The following is a 20,795-nucleotide window of genomic DNA, read 5'->3' on the forward strand; positions in this document are numbered from 1 at the left end:
TTGTTTAAATTTTATAAATTATGCCCGCGGTATTTTTATGGTTGCATCTCGTACTTCGAGGAAATTGTGGTTTGTTGGTTATCAATGTTTCGTACCGGTTTGATTAAATAAAAATATGTGGGATGGTAAGTGTGTGCATTTAATGTATTTCCCACGGTAATTTTTGGAAAACGGTACGGTTGGTTAATAATGTTTATTTTTAGACGCACTCATACAGTATTGGTGTTCTGGTGTATGGACACGTGGTAGCGCGCAGGTATTATGTGGTTTAGCGCGCGGTTATTATTTCTCCCGTTGTTGCCATTGGACCGTGGGCAGGCAAGTTTGTTTGCGCACAGCCGCCCCCCTCCTTGGCCGGGAGATGGTTTCAGCAGCGGTACTGTTGGGACGCCGAAGTGCCGTTTGCAGGTTTCTCTCTTTAACCTCCCCGCCAGTCGGTGCTCAGGATGCTGGGTATCGGAGGGCATCACCGGTATATGGTGTAGTGCGTCAGGTGTAATTTGCAAATAATGTTTTAAACCCCAAAGGTGTTCAAAAATTAATTACTATAATTTATTATATTTTAATTATATATTGGGGTATGTATTTATTTATTTATTGTTTATCAAATGGTTTAATCCCTTGGTTTTCGGGGAGTACGTACATCGGGTTTTGTGAAAATGTTTTAAAAGGAGAACATTTCCAACGGAGTGAATAGTGAGGGTTTTGAGAGAAATTGCTACTTCAAATGTTTATTTATTTATTTATTTAATTAATTATTCGGTATTGATTAATTAAATTCCTTTATTTTTATATTATTAATATTAAAGGTGTACAGTAGATAGGGTCACTCACTGAGATGATTAGCATCTCACACTCTTAAATTCCGTTCCCCTAGGTCCAGGTTGGAGACGTTGATTGTCCGGGGCGAGCCCAACGTCTCAGTTCGTTGCCGAAGGTTCAAGAAGTTTTTCTTCCCTTTTTCCTCTCGAACTTGTATTGCTTCTTTATCTGTCATTTTATAAATTCCACATGTATCTGTATAATGCTCTGTATACTGTATTGGACGTGTAGTTGTTCTTTATGCACTGGGTTGCTGCTGTTGTTCTTTGGAGTGCTGTAATTTATGGAATCAAATTGTAGTATTGTGGGAGGAATAAGGGGATGTTTATAGAAGTGTGTTTTCAGTGCAGGAAATTTTTGGTTAGTCCTACCCTTAAGGGAGGTGCTGCCGGATTTTCCGTTGGAAGGTTCGGTGGTATTTCTCTGGGATCAGGGCTTGTCTAGGGTTCCGGGGAGGAATTTTGGATGGGTCCTGACAACACAGTTCCATAATTATCGAGCAATGATTAATTCATGACATTTCCTTAGCGAATGTGTGAAAGAGGGTTGACTTGTGTTTAAGAAGGCCAACAGCCGTTAAATTTTGGAGTTAGCTAGTTTGCCTTTAGATTTTGGGTTGTAAATTAACTATAGCTTCATCTCTGGACAATGTTCCATGGGATGATAGGTTTATGCCATGCTATTTAATTGTGTTTTTTCTATTTTACCCTTTTCAAATTTTTAAAAAAATAAGCGAATTAAGTCTGTTTTTCCTATTTGATTGGTTACCTGATAAATTAATGAATCCAGGGTTGTCGACGGCTCTAAGAAAATTTCTCCACAAAGTATTCCAACTCAGTTTCATACATATATTTCCTACACTGAAACGCGGCCGATGTCAATGATGCATTAAAAAAAAAAAAAAAAAGTAAAATGGGAAAGACGGTCTCCCTTTATTTATTTATTTTTTGGGTTGTCGGAAGTTATTGTAAGACAAAATAGCTTAGCCAAAAGCAATAAAACTGTGGCAATAACGCCAATTGTTCTTGAAGACTCTTGATGTGGGAGAGTTTCTTCCACAAGGGGTTGGTACTTTTGGTAGTAGACCAGCCCCACTAATATAGATTGCTAGGACTTGGGAGGGAGTTTATTTTTGTGTTTTGGTTATTCATAATTATTTGCTGATTTTTACTACTATATTTACTTTAAAACAAATATTTTATTTGCTGATTAGCCTTATAGACAAAACCATTGGTGTATGTGTTGCTGAAACTGGGAAGAGTTTTCTTCTCTCTCCCTAATGTCGTCTATTGTTTCCTTATATCTTTTGAAACCGAACATCTTAAAGGCTCATTCCCCAGCAACAACCACAGTTTACGTTCCTGATAACCTTAATGAGAAATTCAGCAGAAAGGGCATTAAGTTTTGGCAATCTGACAACATTCCAATGGTTGAGCTTACTGGTAAAGAATGGTAGTTCCTTAAAGCTACAGGTACCTGATGCTCTTGTCACATCATACAAGCCTAAAGCCTACTGGAAAGATGATGGCTATGAGGAGGTTCTTTATACAATTCCTGCAAATGGTTCAGCCTCTACTAGAACCAAAGGAGTTTGGTCATCAATGATGCATCAGAGCCTGGATCAAAAGGGTCACTTATGCCTGCTGAGTGGACTGTAAAAGATGTTGATTCTGATGCCATTGATGCTCTCCAGGTACTGCTTAATTCAACTGTCTTGTTCCATTGGCAAAGGTTCAGATGGTATGGTTCTTGATGCTTCTAATTTTCTCAATGAAAGTATAGGCCTCATTTCTAATTTTCTCAATGAAAGTCTAGGCCTCATTTGGTTTATTTACTCCAAAATATGGTTCTTGATGCTTCTAATTTTCTCAATGAAAGTCTAGGCCTCATTTGGTTTATTTACTCCAAAATCCTTGCTGTAATAGCCATTTTCCTATTGCTAATGTTTTGTGTCCAATTCCACCAAAGTTATGTTGGGTACCTATTGTCCAATTTGTCCACTTTCCATTAGTTGAATTTAAGTAGTAGCAGAGTTTTGGAAGGGGGATCCTTGAGTGGGTAAAATGCCTAAATCATATCTTTGTGAGAATCAGAGTAAATAGTTCTAAAATGATGAAACCAGGGAAGAAAATGTTCTTCTTTTCTTTCTTTCTTTATTTCCCATGCCATTGCTTCTTTGCTGCAGGTAGAGCCCAGCTGCACAAGTGGAGTACTTGATCTAATTTATGTCATTACACTACATCCAGTAAGCATGGCAACAGCACACATTGTGAAGAACAAAGGAAAGAAGAATGTGACTCTTACAAATGCTATACTTAGCCATTTCAAGTTCAAAAAGCAAAATGGGGCAGCAATCCAAGGTCTTCAAGGCTGTTCTTACTGCTCACACCTATAAGCCTGAAAAGAAACCAGGTTTGTGGACTTCCCAAGATGTGTCTTTCACCATTCTGAAAAACAAGCTCAACAGAGTTTATGCAGCCCCTCCTAAAGCGATATTGAAGGCATTTTACGACAAATCACCTTCAAAATATGAAACTCTTGATCAGGTACATTGCTATCAACTTTCTTTTAATCAAAGCCAAGTTTTGTTTACGAAGTGATGTTGTAGAATTTGAACTTTTTCGAAACAAAACTATACTAATGCAAAAAGAAATGGGATCAAATGCTGACAGATAAAGAATTGTTCTTCAGGGTAATAAGGATGGGATTTGAGGATATCTACTTATCAAGCCCTGGTTCTTTCTCTGAAAAAATATGGTAAGGAATATTTCATATGCACTGGTCCTACATCCATGTTGGTACCTCTTGTTGTAAAGCCTGGTGAGGATTGGAGAGGAGCACATGTTATAGAGCATGATAACTTGTAATTAATTTTTCATATAAAATTTCCATCTTTTTCTTTAATTCATTCTTTCATTTTTTTCCCCCCCTTCTTTCTCTTTTATTTTTCACCCCATTTTCCTTTTTTCTACTAAGTTCTACACACCAGTTCCTCCAATCCATAAAAGCAACTTTGTTTTTTTTTTTTTTTTTTTAAATTAGTTGAATGTATGTCAAAAAAAGATTAAAAAAAAAAAAAAAAACTAAGCTCTAAAAAAAATGAACCCTGTCTGTCCAAATTTTCAAGAAGTTTGAATTTGGAGTAGGACAGTCTTTATCCCTATATATGCATGTAGAAGGCAACACCAAGCCAACAAAAGCAAGATGTTTAAGAGCCTCATCAGTTTTAAACAAGTACTGCTTCCATTAATCTGACATCCAACATTGTCTTATTGGTCAAAACCAAACAAAAACCCAACAAGCAGTAACAAAAATAGCATTCCAGATAATAAAAAATCCATACAGAATTGTGATGAAGTTATTAGTTCTTTTAGTATTAAAGTTTTTATAACTTTCCACCAAAAGATTTGGGATCATTCTTAGCAGCCCCCCGTTCCAATCAAATTCTTTTAGAGATGTAGCAATCTGAAAACATGACAAGTAATCTCTATGATTAAATTGCAGACAGAGCAAAGAACTACAATTGTTAAACCTGTCTTTCTGTCTGTTTCGCAGCTTAATTCAACAAAACTACTGGTCAACGTTGGGAATTTTAGCCTTCAAGGACCATATATGCCATACAAGTCCCACTTCATTTGATTATCATCAAAACAGTAGCCAATAAAATGAAGCAGATTTTATAGAGAGATAACACCAGGCATAATATTATTCAGCTACATTATTCTTCACATCTAGTTTCACTCACAGGAGTAAAATCTGGTTGAAAATCTGAACTCTAACTTCACTAGATAAAAACATTTTTAAGCTACAAAATTGGATCAAGCTGCAAAGCATTGACCAGTAGTTTTTAGTATTATGCAAAATTGGATTTTCTTATCTGGGTAAATTACATAAACATTTCTTCTAGTTTGGTCATTTTACTTAACACACCAATTGGTCATTAGAAATTGCAAATACTTACCATTTATTTTAGTTTTTTGTTGGATCTATATATATATATATATATATCTACTACCCTTCCTTTTGTCAATCGGTGAAACACATAGTGTTTATTTTTATTTTATTTATTTAGTTATTTTTTATAGCAGATAAATAACTTCCTCAGCTCACCATACTTTATATATATATATATATATATATAATTAGTCTTTAGAAATTGCAAATACTTATAATTTATTTTAGTTTTTTGTTGGATCTATATATACATAAATAATACCCTTCCTTCTGTCAATCGGTGAAACACATAGTTTTTATTTTATTTATTTTTATTTTTTATAGCAGAGAAATAACCTCCTCAGCTCACCATACTATATATATATAGCCGTACTATTTATCCTCCTCTATAGTGCACGCCTAATATTAGATACCACAACATGTTGCATAAAATTATGTGCTTATACGGTGAAACACATATTTCTTTTTTTTTTTTTTTTTTTTTTTGTTAATAGCAGAGAAATAACCTCCTCAGCTCACCATACTTTTTATATACATATATATAGCCGTACTATTTGTCCTCCTCTATCGTGCAGGCCTAATATTAGATACCACAACCTGTTGCATAAAAATATGTGCTTACACTATGGAAATGATCATATGCTTTTTATATAGCAAAATTATATATATATATATATATATATGTAAAGGAGGATTTTTAATTGCAATGTCACTTATATATCCATAAAGTTTAGAACAAAGAAGATAGTAAGGGTTCTTACCCAAAAAAAAAAAAAAAAATGACGGTAGTTATGGCCTACTTTCCATTTCAGAACTAGAGAGGCATCCTCACATTGTCAAGATCCATCCAAAATTTCTCAGAATCCTAGACAAGCCCTGATCCCAGGAAAACACCACCGAATCTCCCAACGAAAAATCCGACAACATCTTCCTTAAGGATAGGACTTACCATAAAATTCCCTGCATAGAAAATACACTTTTATATACACCATCCTATTCCTCCCACCTTACTACAAAGTATTACCATAAATTTTAGCACTTCAATAATTAACAGGGAACCAATGCATAATTAAATAAATAATCGTCCAAATAGTATACAGAACGTTATCAACTACAATTGAATATGAAATTTAATACAATATAAGATAAAAAGAAATAATACAACATAGAAAGGAAAGGAAAAGCCTCTTGGACTTTCGGAAATGAACCAAGACGTCGAACTCGCCCCCGGACGATCAACGTCAACTAACCTGGACCTAAGGGAATAGAATTTAAAAACGTGAGATGCTAATCATCTCAGTAAGTGGCCTAATCTATTAATCAGGGAAATAAATAATAATAATATAACAATAAAATAAACTTGATTAATCAATAATAAATAAGTAATTAATTATTAAGTATTTGAAAATAATATTTTCTCTCAAAACCCTTACGATTCACTCAGTTTAAAATGTTCCATTTTCAAAACGTTTCACAAAATCCGATATTTTAAGCCCCAAAATCCACAACGTATTTAATTAAAAGGCAATAAATTAACAATCCAAAATTTATTGTGAGAGGTAAAAATATAAAAATCATGCTAATAACAAATATTAAATTATAACTAAAGTATCATAACAAATAATACAAAATCACAATAAAATTTATATTAATATGATCCAAGGAATATTTAAATAAATAAAGTAAATCAATTTATTTCTAAAAGAAATATTTAAAATAATCTAAAATATCCGTTTAAAATATTTTATAGAATTTAATTTAAAATACCAAAACAATTTAATTTACAAAGCACTATTAAATACACTTTAATTTAAATAAATTTCTAAAATATTTTATGATTGAAATCACATCGTGAAAACCATTTAATACACCCACTATATACCAGTGGTGCCAACAGTACCCAGCGTCCCAAACACCGCCAGACAGGAGGTTAATGAGAGAAATCGGCATACGGTTGCACGACGTCCCACCGCGCCACTACAAACAGGTGTCCCGGCCATGGAAGGGTGGCCTACCCTCATCCGATGGCAACCATAGGACAACCCCATAAATCACCTGTGCCTTACTCACACCCACCTACGCACGAAGCACATCCACCTGCGTGCTAATCATATCCACATATACAGAACACCAGTACGTGTGTGATGCATATAAAAATCATAAAATTCATACATTTTCAAAATCTCAAATTTAAAACCCCGTCCCAAATTACGTCGGAATTTTTGCACGTTGACTGAGGTTGATCGTTGACCGAGAGGGTCAAAATTTTGACTTTTTGTTCTTGATGGAATTTTGCATTGATCGAGACACCATTTCAAAGCAAGTATCGTTCCGAGTTCGTAGACTAGTAGCGCGTCGAAATCGGAGCTACCATTTGAAAGTTATGCGCAAGGCAAGTTGTGGTCCAAGCTGTCCAAGGGTACCAAGTTTGACTTTTTATTTATGTAGAATTTCGATTTGACTTTTGTATGGTTGTAAAGTACTCATCGATATGAGTCTATAGACTAGCAGCACGCCTAATTTGGACACTAGGTTAAAAAGTTATGGACTCGCAAAATTTTTTCTGGTACAGTATTATTTTATACTTTTTTCCAATTAAATGGTGTTATTGTGAAAAATGTGCACCACATGTCAAGCCCTCAACCTTTCTCGTGAGTGCATAGTGGCACCCACGAGATGGCCTTTTATTAGCTTAAACCCATGTGTGAGTCGTGTAACCGGAGAGAGAGAGAAAGAGAGAGAGAGAGAAAGAGAAAGGAGAGGAGAGAGAGAGAGAGAAGCCACCACCCACGGCCACCCTCCGTTCGCCGTCCTCTGCCCTTTTCATGTGACAGCCCAGTCCACCCGCATACGATATTGTTCTTTTTGGATCTGGGAAATCCTTTTACAACCCAGCCCTCAAGGTTTTAAAAGGCCTCGCAATGGTTACGGGGAATCCTCTTACAACCCCTACCTACCAGTCCCAATGGCATGGGTATCTCAGGCCCAATCATGATATTGTCCGCTTTGGATCCAGCCCACACGGTTTTACGTTCTCTCCTGGGAAGGCCTCGCAAGGGAAAGGTATTCACACGTTTACAAGCCATGCTTCGTTCCCCTTTCCAACCGATGTGGGACTTCACATTTCACCCATACATGCAGCCGATCTCCACCTTGCCCCTTCCATTTCCAGCCATTCCACCAAATCTCGCAGCCACTGGACCTCCGACGCATTCGGATCGAGACTTTTTCTGGCGGCGCCGATTGCTTCAAACCTAGATTTCTCTCCGATCCGGCCTCCGTTTGCCACACCGCTGGTCCCATCCATTCGCCCATCCTCCAATCTACATTTCCTTCAAAAATCACAACCAGTGGCCACCGGACGCGCCACCGGCGGTGATGGGTTCCGGTGACCATGGCAACTTGTCGGGAAATCGACTTTCCGATGAGTTTCCAATTGCACCGCCTGCCTTTCCTACTAGTTTCAACCCCCTGAACCCAGATCTGAGATCGGTTTCCTCCAACTCACGGCGGTTTGTGAGGTCTGAGGATCCAAAATCTGACACCTTTCCGATGAGATTCCGGCCACATTGGGTCCGATCTCCGAAAAGTGAGACCAGATTCGTAATCCTCGTTTCACAAGCTTCGATTCGGTATATCGCTCGTAAATTTTGGTTGTCATTTGTGTTCGCTCCCCGAGTACCCATTTGGGAGTTACCCGATTAAAATATTAAAATAACTAGTTTTGTGTATTGTGGATATTTTAGGTGCACGTGTGAATAGTGGAGTTGATCCTGCAGAGGATCTCGATTGATACATGTGCTTAAGGTGAGTGACCCACCTTTAAAACTATTTTGGGGTGATTAATTATATTTATTTTGTGTTAATTTAATATTTAGAAAATATGCTCATGTGGTGGAATTTATTTATAACTGTGGTAAATTGTATTCTCAATTTTGGTGATTTCTTTTTATATATATATATATATACATATGCTTATTGATGCTAAATGAAAGTTTGGTTTATTAAGAAATTCTTGATTATTATTATTGTGATTTAATTGAATTTATTATGCATGAGCAAGGTGTTTTCATTTAATTAATTGTATTTGGATTTTAATATTATTTTTGGGCATGATTCGATTTTAGATATTTCAAGAAAAATATTGGTTTAAGTTTGGTGCTTTCAAATTATATAATTATGCCCTTAAAATATTATTTGATTGATTTTATGATTTGGGAAAAGTTATTTGTACATTATTATCGATGGACTTACGCTGGAGATATTAAAGAAAAAATATAGGATTGTGAATTTGAAAAATGGTATGATTCCCAAGGTGAGTTTTGCAAAAATTGTTATTTTTTTAAAAATAATATGATTATTTGTTTTAGACGCACTCATACAGTACTGGTGTTCTGTACTGTGTATGTAGATGAGTGCGCAAGTTATAATGTTTCTCGTAAGTTGCCATCGGACCGAGGGCAGGCAAGTATGATATTGGCCATAAACCAGCCCCTTCCATGGCCAAGATGATGGTTTAAGCAGCGGCGCTGTCGGGACGCCGAAGCGACCATATGCAAGTTTCTCTCTTTAACCTCCTGTTGGATAGTGCTTGGGACGCTGGGTATCGTAGGCCATCACTGGTATATAGTGTGGTACGTCAAGTATTATTTTTCAGATGTAAATTTCTAATCCTCAAGTTTTAAAATCGTATTTAGATTAAATATATTTAACGTGTTTCATCACCTATTTCCCACTAATATTTTCTAAAATGTATTTATTCATATTTTATGTCACTTATTTTAAATCAATGTTTTTAAAATGCATCTTGCCATATTTTTATTATAGAGATTGATTGAATATTCCAAAATGAATTTTATAATATTTTTACCACTTATTTAACATGATTGTTTGTAATTATTGAAATTATATTTTTGACATTATTTATTTTGATTTATTAAATCAAATTTTACGAATTATATATTGAATTTCACTTTTACGTTATATTTCTTTAATGCAAGTATTTTAAATTATTTTATTGTATTTTATTCGTATTTGAATTATTTAATTATTTATTAAATTAATTATTCATTAATTGTTTTGGGGCATAAAGGATTGGGTTTTGTGAAAATGTTTTAAAAGGGAAACTTTTCCAACGGAGTGAATGGTGAGGGTTTTGTGAGAAAATATTATTTTCAATTAATTATTAATTATTTACTTATTTATTCTTAATTATTCAAGTGTACTTTGACTATTGTTGCTATTATAATTGTATAGTAAATAGGATCACTCACTGAGATGATTAGCATCTCATATTTTTAAATCTGTTCCCCTGGGTACAAAGATTGGTGGACGTTCATCCGGAGCGAGCTTGATCTTCGTTGCTGTCGTATTTCGAGGAGTTCTCTTTCTTTTCATTTATTTCTATTGTAATATTTCTTTCCATCCTTTGTTGTATAACTTCCATACTTAATTGTACCCTATGATGCTCTGTATACTGTATTGGATATATTTTATTAAATATTGCATTAGTTTCCTATTTAATTTATGGAAGTGCTGTTTATTGTGGAATTAAATTGTAGTAAGGTGGAGGAATAAAGTGGTATATATATAGAAGTGTAACACCCCGTCCCAAATCGCACCGGGATCCGTGCACGTTGACCGAGGTTGACCGTTGACCGAGCAGGTCAAAAGTTGATTTTTTGTTCCAGTTGAAATTTCGAGTTGACCAGGGTACCGTGGCGAAGTGCATGACGCCCTGAGTTCGTAGACTAGCAGCACGTCGAAAACGGAGCTACGATTTGAAAGTTATGGGCGAAACAAGTTGAAGTGCAAACAGTCCAAAAGGTGCCGGGAGTTGACTTTTTCTTGTTGTGTAATTTTGAGTTGACTCTTCTATGGTTGTAAAGTACTCGTCGATACGAGTTCATAGACTAGTGGCACGCTTGAATCGGACACTTGGTTAAAAAGTTATGGACGTTTGAAATTCACCGGATACCGTATTATTTTATTATATCTGGCTTATGTGCACAATGATGCCACGTGTCAGCTTCTGATTGGTCCATGTGGCATAAACAGTGCCACACGGTGGCTTTTATTTGATAAAATTCTCGAGGAAGTGAGAGAAAGAGAGAGAGGAGCGAGAAGGAGAGAGAGAGAGTCCGACCGGTGCCGAAATTTTTCAAATTTTCTGGCCGAATTACTGTACATGCGCCAGCCAGCAAGGTTCCCCTCCTCATTTCTGGCACAACCTCAAATTTTCACAGCGATCGGCCGCCGGACGCGCCCGGATCGGACGTTCGAAGATCGGCGGCGAGTTTTTCTCTCCACCGCCGATCGACCCACTTCCGGCCATTTTCCGGCCACACGCGCCTGACACCGTTCATCCTCTCCTCAAGTCCGGCCAACCCACCAAGTTTCGCGGCCATCGGACCACCAACGCGCCGGGATCGGAGCGTTTTCCGGCTAGGGGCCGGAAATCTTCAAACCGTGATTTCTCCGTCGTCCGGCCTCCGTTTGCCTCACCGCCGGTCCCATTGGGTTGCTGTCCCCACGATCTTCAATTATACAAAAAATCACAGCCAACGGCCACCGTACGCGCCGCCGCCGGCGACGGTTGCCGGTGACCGCGGCGGCTCGCCGGAAAGTACTGTTCCGGCGAGTACCCAAATTTCCGGCCGGCTCCAGTCCACTGTGTTCGACCTCCTGAACCCGAATCCGGCATCCATTTCCGCCAATTCGCGACGGTTTGGGAGAATTGCGGAGCTGAAACCCGAAAAGCTTTCCGGCGAAATTCCGACCCCGTCGGGTCCGATCATCGGAAATTAAGACCGAATCTGTGATCACCATCACTCGAGCTTTGATTCGGTATATAATTCGTAAATTTTAGATATCGTTTGGTGTTCGCTCCCCGGGTACCCATTTGGGAATTATCCGAATAAAATATTAATATTTGTGGTTTGGTGTACTGTGGATGTTTTAGGTGCACGTGCGAGTAGCGGAGTCGATCCTACGGAGGATCTTGATTGAGATACGTGCATAAGGTGAGTGACCCACCTTCAAATTATTTTTGGGAATTTAATTGGTGAATATATTATGTGTGATTTAAATATTTGGAATTTAATTTCTATGTGCCAAATATTTATTTGATTTATTGTGGAATTATTTGTGAATTTATTGGATTTAAGAAAAGGTGCATTTTACAAATTTATGCCATGTGAAATTATTTTATGGATTTGGGAATTTTGGGATTCTTGTGGTTTTAATATTAAATCGGGCACGATTTGATTTTCAAATATTTCAAGGAAAATATTTGCTCATGTTGGTGAGTTCAATTTTTATAAAATATGTCCATGGAATATTATGAGATTTGATTATTATATTTCGAGAAATTATTTATGCTATTGGGAAAATGTGAATATTTGAATTGGTGGATTTGGGAGTTGGTGGATTTGAAAATCATGGAATTTATGGTGTTGATTATAAATAAATTGTGGAGAATTTCCGGGTTCAAGCGGATGGACTATACCCGCTATGTTTATGCAAAGATGTGAAATTTGTTATATAATTTAAATTTGTGAATTTTATGATTTTTGGATGCACCGTGCACGTACTGGTGTTCTGATTTTATGTGATATGGTTAGTGTGCACACGGTTATGATTAGCGCGCAGGTGGGTGTGAGTAGCGCGCAGGTGATATTATGAGGTTGTCCTGTGGTTGCCATCGGATGAGGGTGGCCACCCCTCCATGGCCGGGACACCAGGTTAACAGCGGCGCAGTGGGACGCCACGCGACCGTATGCCAGTTTCTTTCTATAACCTCCTGTCTGGCGGTACCTCGGGATGCTGGGTACTGTTGGCGCCACTGGTATATAGTGGGTGCATCAACTGATTTTCGGAACTATGTTTTAAAAATAAAATGTTTTAAAGCTGTATTGGAATTAAAAATACAATTATTACCGTTTCTGGTATTTATTTGATGTCTTGGTTTTCGGGGATTACGAACAAGGGTTTTGTGAAAAGGTTTTAAAAGGGGAACCTTTCCAACTGAGAGAATTGTAAGGGTTCTGCCGGATTTTCCATAGGAGGGTCCGGTAGGGTTTCCCTGGGATCAGGGCTTGTCTAGGGTTCCGGTGGGGACTTTGGACGGGTCCTGACAGAAGTGTGTTTTCAGTGCAGAAAAATTGTAGTAAGTCCAACCCTTAGGAGAGCTTCTGCCGGATTTTCCATTGGAAGGTCCGGTAGGGTTTTCTTGGGATCAGGGCTTGTCTAGGGTTCTGGTGAGGGATCTTGGATGGGTCCTGACATCAAAAATTTCTTAAATACCTCCGGGTTTATTCCATCCAATTAAACCCGTAAATTTTTCATAATTCCTTTATGAACCATCATCATAAATCCATCGCATAAATTCCATCAATTTCAAATCTATCAATGAAATTAACAATAATTTAAAATAAATATTCCTTCAATTTCTCAAAATTTAAAATATAATTAAATTCCACAATTCATCAATATATAAATACATTTTTATAAAACATAAATAAATTCACAATTAAATTAAACAACAATTCAAATTCACAATTTTTTAAAAATTGAATTTCATAAAAATAAAATCTCCATAATTTGTCAAAATCAAATTATGCTTTAATACACATATATATTTCAATTTATTTAAATTGTGCCATCAAAATTCCAATATATAATTTTACTAAACAATTAACACATGAAAAATTGCATTTTCAAATAATCAATTATCATAAAATACATATAATTAAACACCCAAAATTAAGTTTGAAGGTGGGTCACTTACCTCAAGCATGCAATCCAACCAAGACCTCCATAGGATCAATTTTACGACTCACACGTGCTCCTAGTCTAACAATATTACACAAGGTCAAATAAATTAATATTTTATTCGGATAAATAATACCCATTACCTCTGGAAACTAACATAAACGGTATCCAAAATTCACAAATGAGGTATCTATGGAAAGCTAATGAAACGAGGATGACATTACCTACCTTCCAACTCAGTTTCATATAGATATTTCCAACACTAAAATGCGGCCAATGTCAATGATGCATTCAAAAAGGAAAGTAAAATCGGAAAGAGGGTTTCCAGATAAATTTCATTTTATTTATTTATTTTTTTGGGTTGTTGGAAGATATTGTAAGACAAAATAGCTTAGCAAAAAGCAATAAACCGGTGGCAATAACGCCAATTGTTCTTGAAGACTCCTTGTAACACCCCGTCCCAAATCGCACCGGAATCCGTGCACGTTGATCAAAGCTGACCGTTGACCGAGCGGGTCAAAAGTTGACTTTTTGCTCCGGTTGGAATTTCGAGTTGACCAGGGTACCGTGGTGAAGTGAATGAAGCCCCGAGTTCGTAGACTAGTAGCACGTCGAAAACAGGGCTACGGTTTGAAAGTTATGGGCAAAACAAGTTGAAGTGCAAACTGTCCAAGGGGTGCCGGAGTTGACTTTTTAATTATGGGGAAATGAGCTTTGACTCGTGCATGGTTGTGAAGTGCTCGTCGATCTGAGTTCACAGACTAGCGGCACGCTTAAAACGGACATCCGGTTAAGAAGTTATGGACGCGTGAAGTTTACCGGATACCGTAATATTTTAATGTTTTTGAGTTGATGAACAGTGAAATGCCATGTGTTAGCTTCTGATTGGTCCACGTGGAATGAACAGTGTCACACCGTGGCTTTTATTTGGTAAAAATCTCGAGGAAGAGAGAGAAAGAGAGAGAGGAGAGAGAAAGAGAGAGAGAAAGTCCAGCGGCCACCGGAGATTTTCAAATTTTTCGGCTGATCTACTGTACATGCACTGGCCAGCAAGGTTCCCCTCCCCATTTTCGGCAAAACCTCAAAGTTTCACTGCGATCGGCCACCGGACGCGCCCGGATCGGACGTTCGAAGATCGACGGTGAGTTTTTCCCTCGACCACCGGCCACCGCCGATTGACCCATTTTCGACCATTTTCCAGCCACACGCGCCTGACACCCTTGATCCCCTCCTCAAGCCCGGCCGACCCACCAAGTTTTACGGCCATCGGACCACTGACGCACCAGGATCGGAGCGTTTTCAGGCAAGGGGCCGGAAATCTTCAAACCGTGATTTCTCCACCGTCCGGCCTCCATTTGCCTCACCGCCGATCCAGTTGGATTGCTCTCCCCACGATCTACAAATCCACAAAAAAATCACAGCCAACGGCCACCGCACGCGCCGCCGCCGGCGACGGTTGCCGGTGACCGCGGCGGGTCTCCGGAAATTACTGTTCCGGCGAGTACCCAGTTTTCCGTTCGGCTCCAGTCCACTGTGTTCGATCTCCTGAACCTGAATCTGGCATCCGTTTCCTCCAATTCGCGATGGTTTGGGAGAATTACGGAGCCAAAACTCGAAGAGATTCCGACCCCGTCGGGTCCGATCACCGGAAAGTAAGACCGAATCAGTGATCCTCATCACTCGAGCTTCGATTTGGTATATAACTCGTAACCTTTAGATATCGTTTGGTGTTCGCTCCCCGGGTACCCATTTGGGAATTACCCGAATAAAATATTAATATTTTTGGTTGATGCACTGTGGTTGTTTAGGTGCGCGTACGAGTGGTGGAGTTCCGAGGAGGATCTTAGTTGATTTACGCGCTCAAGGTGAGTGACCCACCTTCAAAAATTATTTTGGGCAATTAATTATGTTTATGTGGTATTTAAATTGGTATTTAAATTATGCTCATGTGGTGTGATTTAATTATGATTTTATTGTGGTTTAATTTATTGTGCATGAGCAAAGTGTATTTCGGTAGTATTTGTACGTGGTTTTCAGTATTAATTTTTCTGGCATAATTGGGTTAAATATTTTACGAAAATATTTGTTAAATTTTATAAATTATGCCCGCGGTATTTTTATGGTTGCATCTCGTACTTTGAGAAAATTGTGGTTTGTTGGTTATCAATGTTTCGTACCGGTTTATTAAATAAAAAAAATATGTGGGATGGTAAGTGTGAGAATTTAATGTATTTCCCACGGTAATTTTGGAAAACGGTACGGTTGGTTGGAAAACGCAGGTATTATGTGGTTTAGCGCGCGGTTATTACTTCACCCGTGAGTTGCCATTGGACCGTGGGCAGGCAAGTTTGTTATTGCCCACAGCCGCCCCCCTCCTTGGCCGGGTTGATGGTTTCAGCAGCGGTACTGTCGGGACGCCGAAGTGCCGTTTGCAGGTTTCTCTCTTTAACCCCCCGCCAGTTGGTGCTCGGGACGCTGGGTATCGGAGGGCATCACCGGTATATGGTGTGGTGCGTCAGGTGTAAATTGCAAATAATGTTTTAAACCCCAAAGGTGTCCAAAAATTATTTACTATAATTTATTATATTTTAATTATATATTGGGGTATGTATTTATTTATTTACTGTTTATCAAATAGTTTAATCCCTTGGTTTTCGGGAAGTACGTACATCGGGTTTTGTGAAATTGTTTTAAAAAGGGAACATTTCAAACGGAGTGATTGGTGAGAGTTTTGAGGGAAATTATTTGTTTCCAACAGTTATTATTTATTATTATTTATTTATTAATTGTTGGTATTTATTCAATTCCCTTAATTATTATTATTATTATTAAAAGTGTTCAGTAGTTAGGGTCACTCATTGAGATGATTAGCATCTCACGTTTTTAAGTTCCGTTCCCTTAGGTGCATGTGGTGGTAGACGTTCTGCAGGAGCGAACCAAGTTTTCCACTGCTGTTGCGTTTCGAGAAGTACTTTTGTACTCTTTCATTTCAGTGTATTATTTATTTCATCCTTGTTGTAATCCTGTTGTTTAGCACTTCTTAAAGCTCTGTATACTATTGGGACACTTATGTTTTTATTTATGCACTGGACTGTTGTTATTGTTGAGAAGTGCTGAAATTTGTGGAACCATTTGTAGTTTGCGAGAGGAATAAGGGGATGAGTATAGAAGTGTGTTTTCAGTGCAGGTAGTTTGTGGTAAGTCCATCCCTTAGGGGAGGCTCTGCCGGATTTTCCATTGAAGGGTTCGGTAGGGTTTCCCTGGGATCAGGGCTTGTCTAGGGTTCCGGGGAAAGAATTCTGAACGGGTCCTGACACTCCTGATGTGGGAGATTTTCTTCCACAAGGGGTTAGTACTTTTTATTTTTAATGGAGTTCCGGTAAATTTTACTCTAAAAGGTTGGAAATAATATCTCAAACGGATGATTCCATGATGTAGGTGTGAAGAGTTTATTTGGTAGCAGACCAGCCTCACTAATATAGATTGCCAGGACTTGGGAGGGAGTTTATTTTTGTGTTTTGGTTATTCATAATTATTTGCTGATTTTTCCTATTCTATTTAGTTAAAAACAAATATTTTATTTGCTGATTAGCCTTATAGACCTTTATGTGTCGCCGAAACTGGGAAGAGCTTTCTTCTCTCCCCCCAATGCCTTCTGCTCTTTCCTTATCTCTTTCCCCTGCAACAACCACAGTTTCAGTTCCTGAGAACCTTAATGAGAAATTCAGCAGGAAAGGCACTAAATTTTCGCAATCCGACAACATTCCAATGTTTCAGCTAACTGTAAGGAATGGTAGTTCATTAAAGCTACAAGTACTTGATGCTCTTGTTACTTCATACAAGCCTAAAGTGTACTGGAAAGATGATGGCTTTGAGGAGGTTCTTTATACAATTCCTCCAAATGGTTCAGCCTCTACTAGAACCAAAGGAGGGATCGGTTTGTTCATCAATGATGCATCAGAGCCTGGATCAACGGGTCACTTATGCTTGTTGAATGGACTGTAAAAGATGTTGATTCTGATGCCATTGATGCTCTCCAGGTACTGCTTAATTCAACTGTCTTGTTCCATTTGCAAAGGTTCAGATGTTATGGTTCTTGATGCTTCTAATTTTCTCGATGAAAGTCTAGGCCTCATTTGATTTATTTACTCCAATATCCTTGCTGTAATAGCTATTTTCCTATTGCTAGTGTTTTGTGTCCAATTCCACCAAAGTTATGTCGGGTACCTATTGTCCAATTTATCCACCTTCCAGTGGCTATTTTGTTGAATTTCAGTAGTAGGAGAGTTTTGGAAAGGGGATTCTCGAGTGGATAAAATGCCTAAATCATATCTTTGTGAGAATCAAAGTACATAGTTCTAAAATGATGAAACCAGGGAAGAAAATGTTCTTCTTTTCTTTCTTTCATTTTTTCCCATGCCATTGCTTCTTTGTTGCAGGTTGAACCGAGCTGCACCAGTGGAGTACCTGATCTAATGTATGTTGTTACACTAAATCCGGTAAGCATGGCTACAGCACACATTGTGAAGAACAAAGGAAAGAAGAATGTGACTCTTACAAATGTTATACTTAGCCATTTCAAGTTCAAAAGGCAAAATATGGTAGCAATCCAAGGTCTCCAAGGCTGTTCTTACTGCTCAAGCCCTCCTTTATCGTCGCCTTTCGAAATATTATCACTTGTTGAAGCAATGAAAACTGAAGATCCAGCATTGTTTACTTTTGGTTATGAGCCTGAAAAGAAACCGGGTTTGTGGACTTCTCAAGATGTGCCTTTTACCATTCTGAACAACAAGCTCAGCCGAGTTTATGTAGCCCCTCCTAAAGAGAGATTGAAAGGCATTTTACAACACACCAGCTTCAAAATATGAAACTCTTGATCAGGTACATTGCTATTGAATTTCTTCTAATCGAAGCCAAGTTTTGTTTACAAAGTGACGTGGTAGAATTTGAACTGTTTCAAAACCAAACTTTACTTGTGAAAAAAGAAATGGGATCAAATGCTGACAGATAGAAAAATGGCACACCATTATTAGTCTCTTAATTAAGTTGGCAACTCTAACATGATTGTTACCGTTTTCAAGGACGAGAATTGTTCTTTAGGGTAATAAGGATGGGATTTGAGGAGATCTACTTATCAAGCCCTGGCTCTTTCTCTGAGAAATATGGGAAGGAATATTTCATGTGCACTGGTCCTGATTCCATGTTGGTACCTCTTGTTGTGAAGCCTGATGAGGATTGGAGGCATGATAACTTGTAATTAATCTTTCATATAGAATTTCCATCTTCTTCTTTAATCCATTCTTTCATTTTTTTTCCCCTCCTTTCTCTTTTATTTTTCACCCTATTTCCTTTTTTTTACTAAGTTGTACACACCAGTTCCTCCAATCTATCAAAGCAACTTTTTTTTTTTTTTTAAATTAAGTTGAATGTATGTCCCCCCCCCCCCCCCTCTTTTAATGAAAATAGTGATTCCGAAAAAGAAAAAAAAATAATTAGCTCTGAGTGTTAGAATTCATCCTGAAACCAAAAATGAACCCTGTATGTCCAAATTTTCAAGAAGTTTGAATTTGGACTAGGACAGTCTTTTTGTCAGGACCCGTCCAGAATTCCTTCCCCGGAACCCTAGACAGCCCTGATCCCAGGGAAACCCTACCGGACCCTCCAAAGGAAAATCCGACAGAGCCTCCCCTAAGGGATTTACTTACCACAAATTACCTGCACTGAAAACACACTTCTAAAAACATCCCCTTATTCCTCCCACAAACTACAAGCTGATTCCACAAATTCCAGCACTTCTCAAAGCAACAACAGTCCAGTGCATAAATAAAACAGAAGTATTCCAATAGTATACAGAGCTTTAAGAAGTGCTAAACAACAGAAATACAACAAGGCTGAAAAGAAATAATACACTGAAATGAAAGAGTACAAAGAAACTTCTCGAAACACAACAGCAGCGGAAAACTTGGTTCGCTCCGGAAGAACGTCTACCACCACTTGCACCTAAGGGAACGGAATTTAAGAGTGTGAGATGCTAATCATCTCCGTGAGTAACCCGAACTACTGAACACCTTTTGATAATAATAATAAAATAATAACAATTAAGGAGTGGAACAAATACCAACAATTAATAATAAATAATAATAACCTTTGGAAAATAATGATTTCCCTCAAAACTCTCACCAATCGCTCCGTTTGAAATGTTCCCTTTTTAAAACCTTTTCGCAAAACCCAATGTGCATACCTCCCAAAAACCAAGGGATTAAATAATTTAACAACAACAATTAAATAAATACATACCCCAAATATATAATAAAAATATAATAAATTATAATAAATAAATTTTGAACACCTTTGGGGTTTAAACCATTATTTGCAATTACACCGACAATTACACCTGACGCACCACACCATATACCGGTGATGCCCTCCGATACCCAGCGTCCCGAGCACCGACTGGCGGGAGGTTAAAGAGAGAAACCTGCAGTGGTCACTTCGGCGTCCCGACAGTACCGACTGCTAAAAACCATCACCCGGCCAAGGAGGGGGGCGGCTGTGCGCAACAATAACCTTGCCTGCCCACGGTCCAATGGCAACTCACGGGTGAAGTAATAACCGCACGCTAAACCATATAATAACCGCGTGCTAAACCACGTGTCCATACACCATACACCAGAACACCAATACTGTATGAGTGCGTCTAAAAATAAACATAAACTACCAACCGTACCGTTTTTCCAAAAACCACCGTGGAAAGTATACCAAAATTTCACAAAACACCATCCCACATATTTTATCCAATCACCCAGTGTAACACCCCGTCCCGAATCGCACCGGAATCCGTGCACGTTGACCGAGGTTGACCGTTGACCATTGACCGAAGGGGTCAAAGTTGACTTTTTGACTCGGTGGGAATTTCGAGTTGACCAGGGTACCGTGGCGAAGTGCATGACGCCCTGAGTTCGTAGACTAGTAGCACGTCGAAAACGAAGCTACGGTTTGAAAGTTATGGGCAAAACAAGTTGAAGTGTAAACTGTCTAAAAGGTGCCGGGAGTTGACTTTTTCTTGTGATGTAATTGTGAGTTGACTCTTGTATGGTTGTAAAGTACTCGTCGATACGAGTTCACAGACTAGCGGCACGCTCAAAACGGACATCCGGTTAAAAAGTTATGGACGTTTGAAGTTGACCGGATACCGTATTATTTTAATATTTTTTTTTGGGTCGGTGAACAGTGAAACGCCACGTGTC

General features: G+C 38.3%; 2 pseudogenes; both read left to right on the plus strand.

Moving 5' to 3' along the window:
• Window positions 1–2,101: 2,101 nt before the first annotated feature.
• LOC112493560 (photosynthetic NDH subunit of subcomplex B 2, chloroplastic-like) lies at window positions 2,102–3,689 on the plus strand (annotated as a pseudogene).
• Window positions 3,690–17,196: 13,507 nt separating this feature from the next.
• On the plus strand, window positions 17,197–18,805 carry LOC125419617 (photosynthetic NDH subunit of subcomplex B 2, chloroplastic-like; annotated as a pseudogene).
• Window positions 18,806–20,795: the final 1,990 nt, after the last annotated feature.

This window comes from Ziziphus jujuba, chromosome 11 (assembly GCF_031755915.1).
Source record: "Ziziphus jujuba cultivar Dongzao chromosome 11, ASM3175591v1".
Lineage (NCBI taxonomy): Eukaryota > Viridiplantae > Streptophyta > Magnoliopsida > Rosales > Rhamnaceae > Ziziphus > Ziziphus jujuba.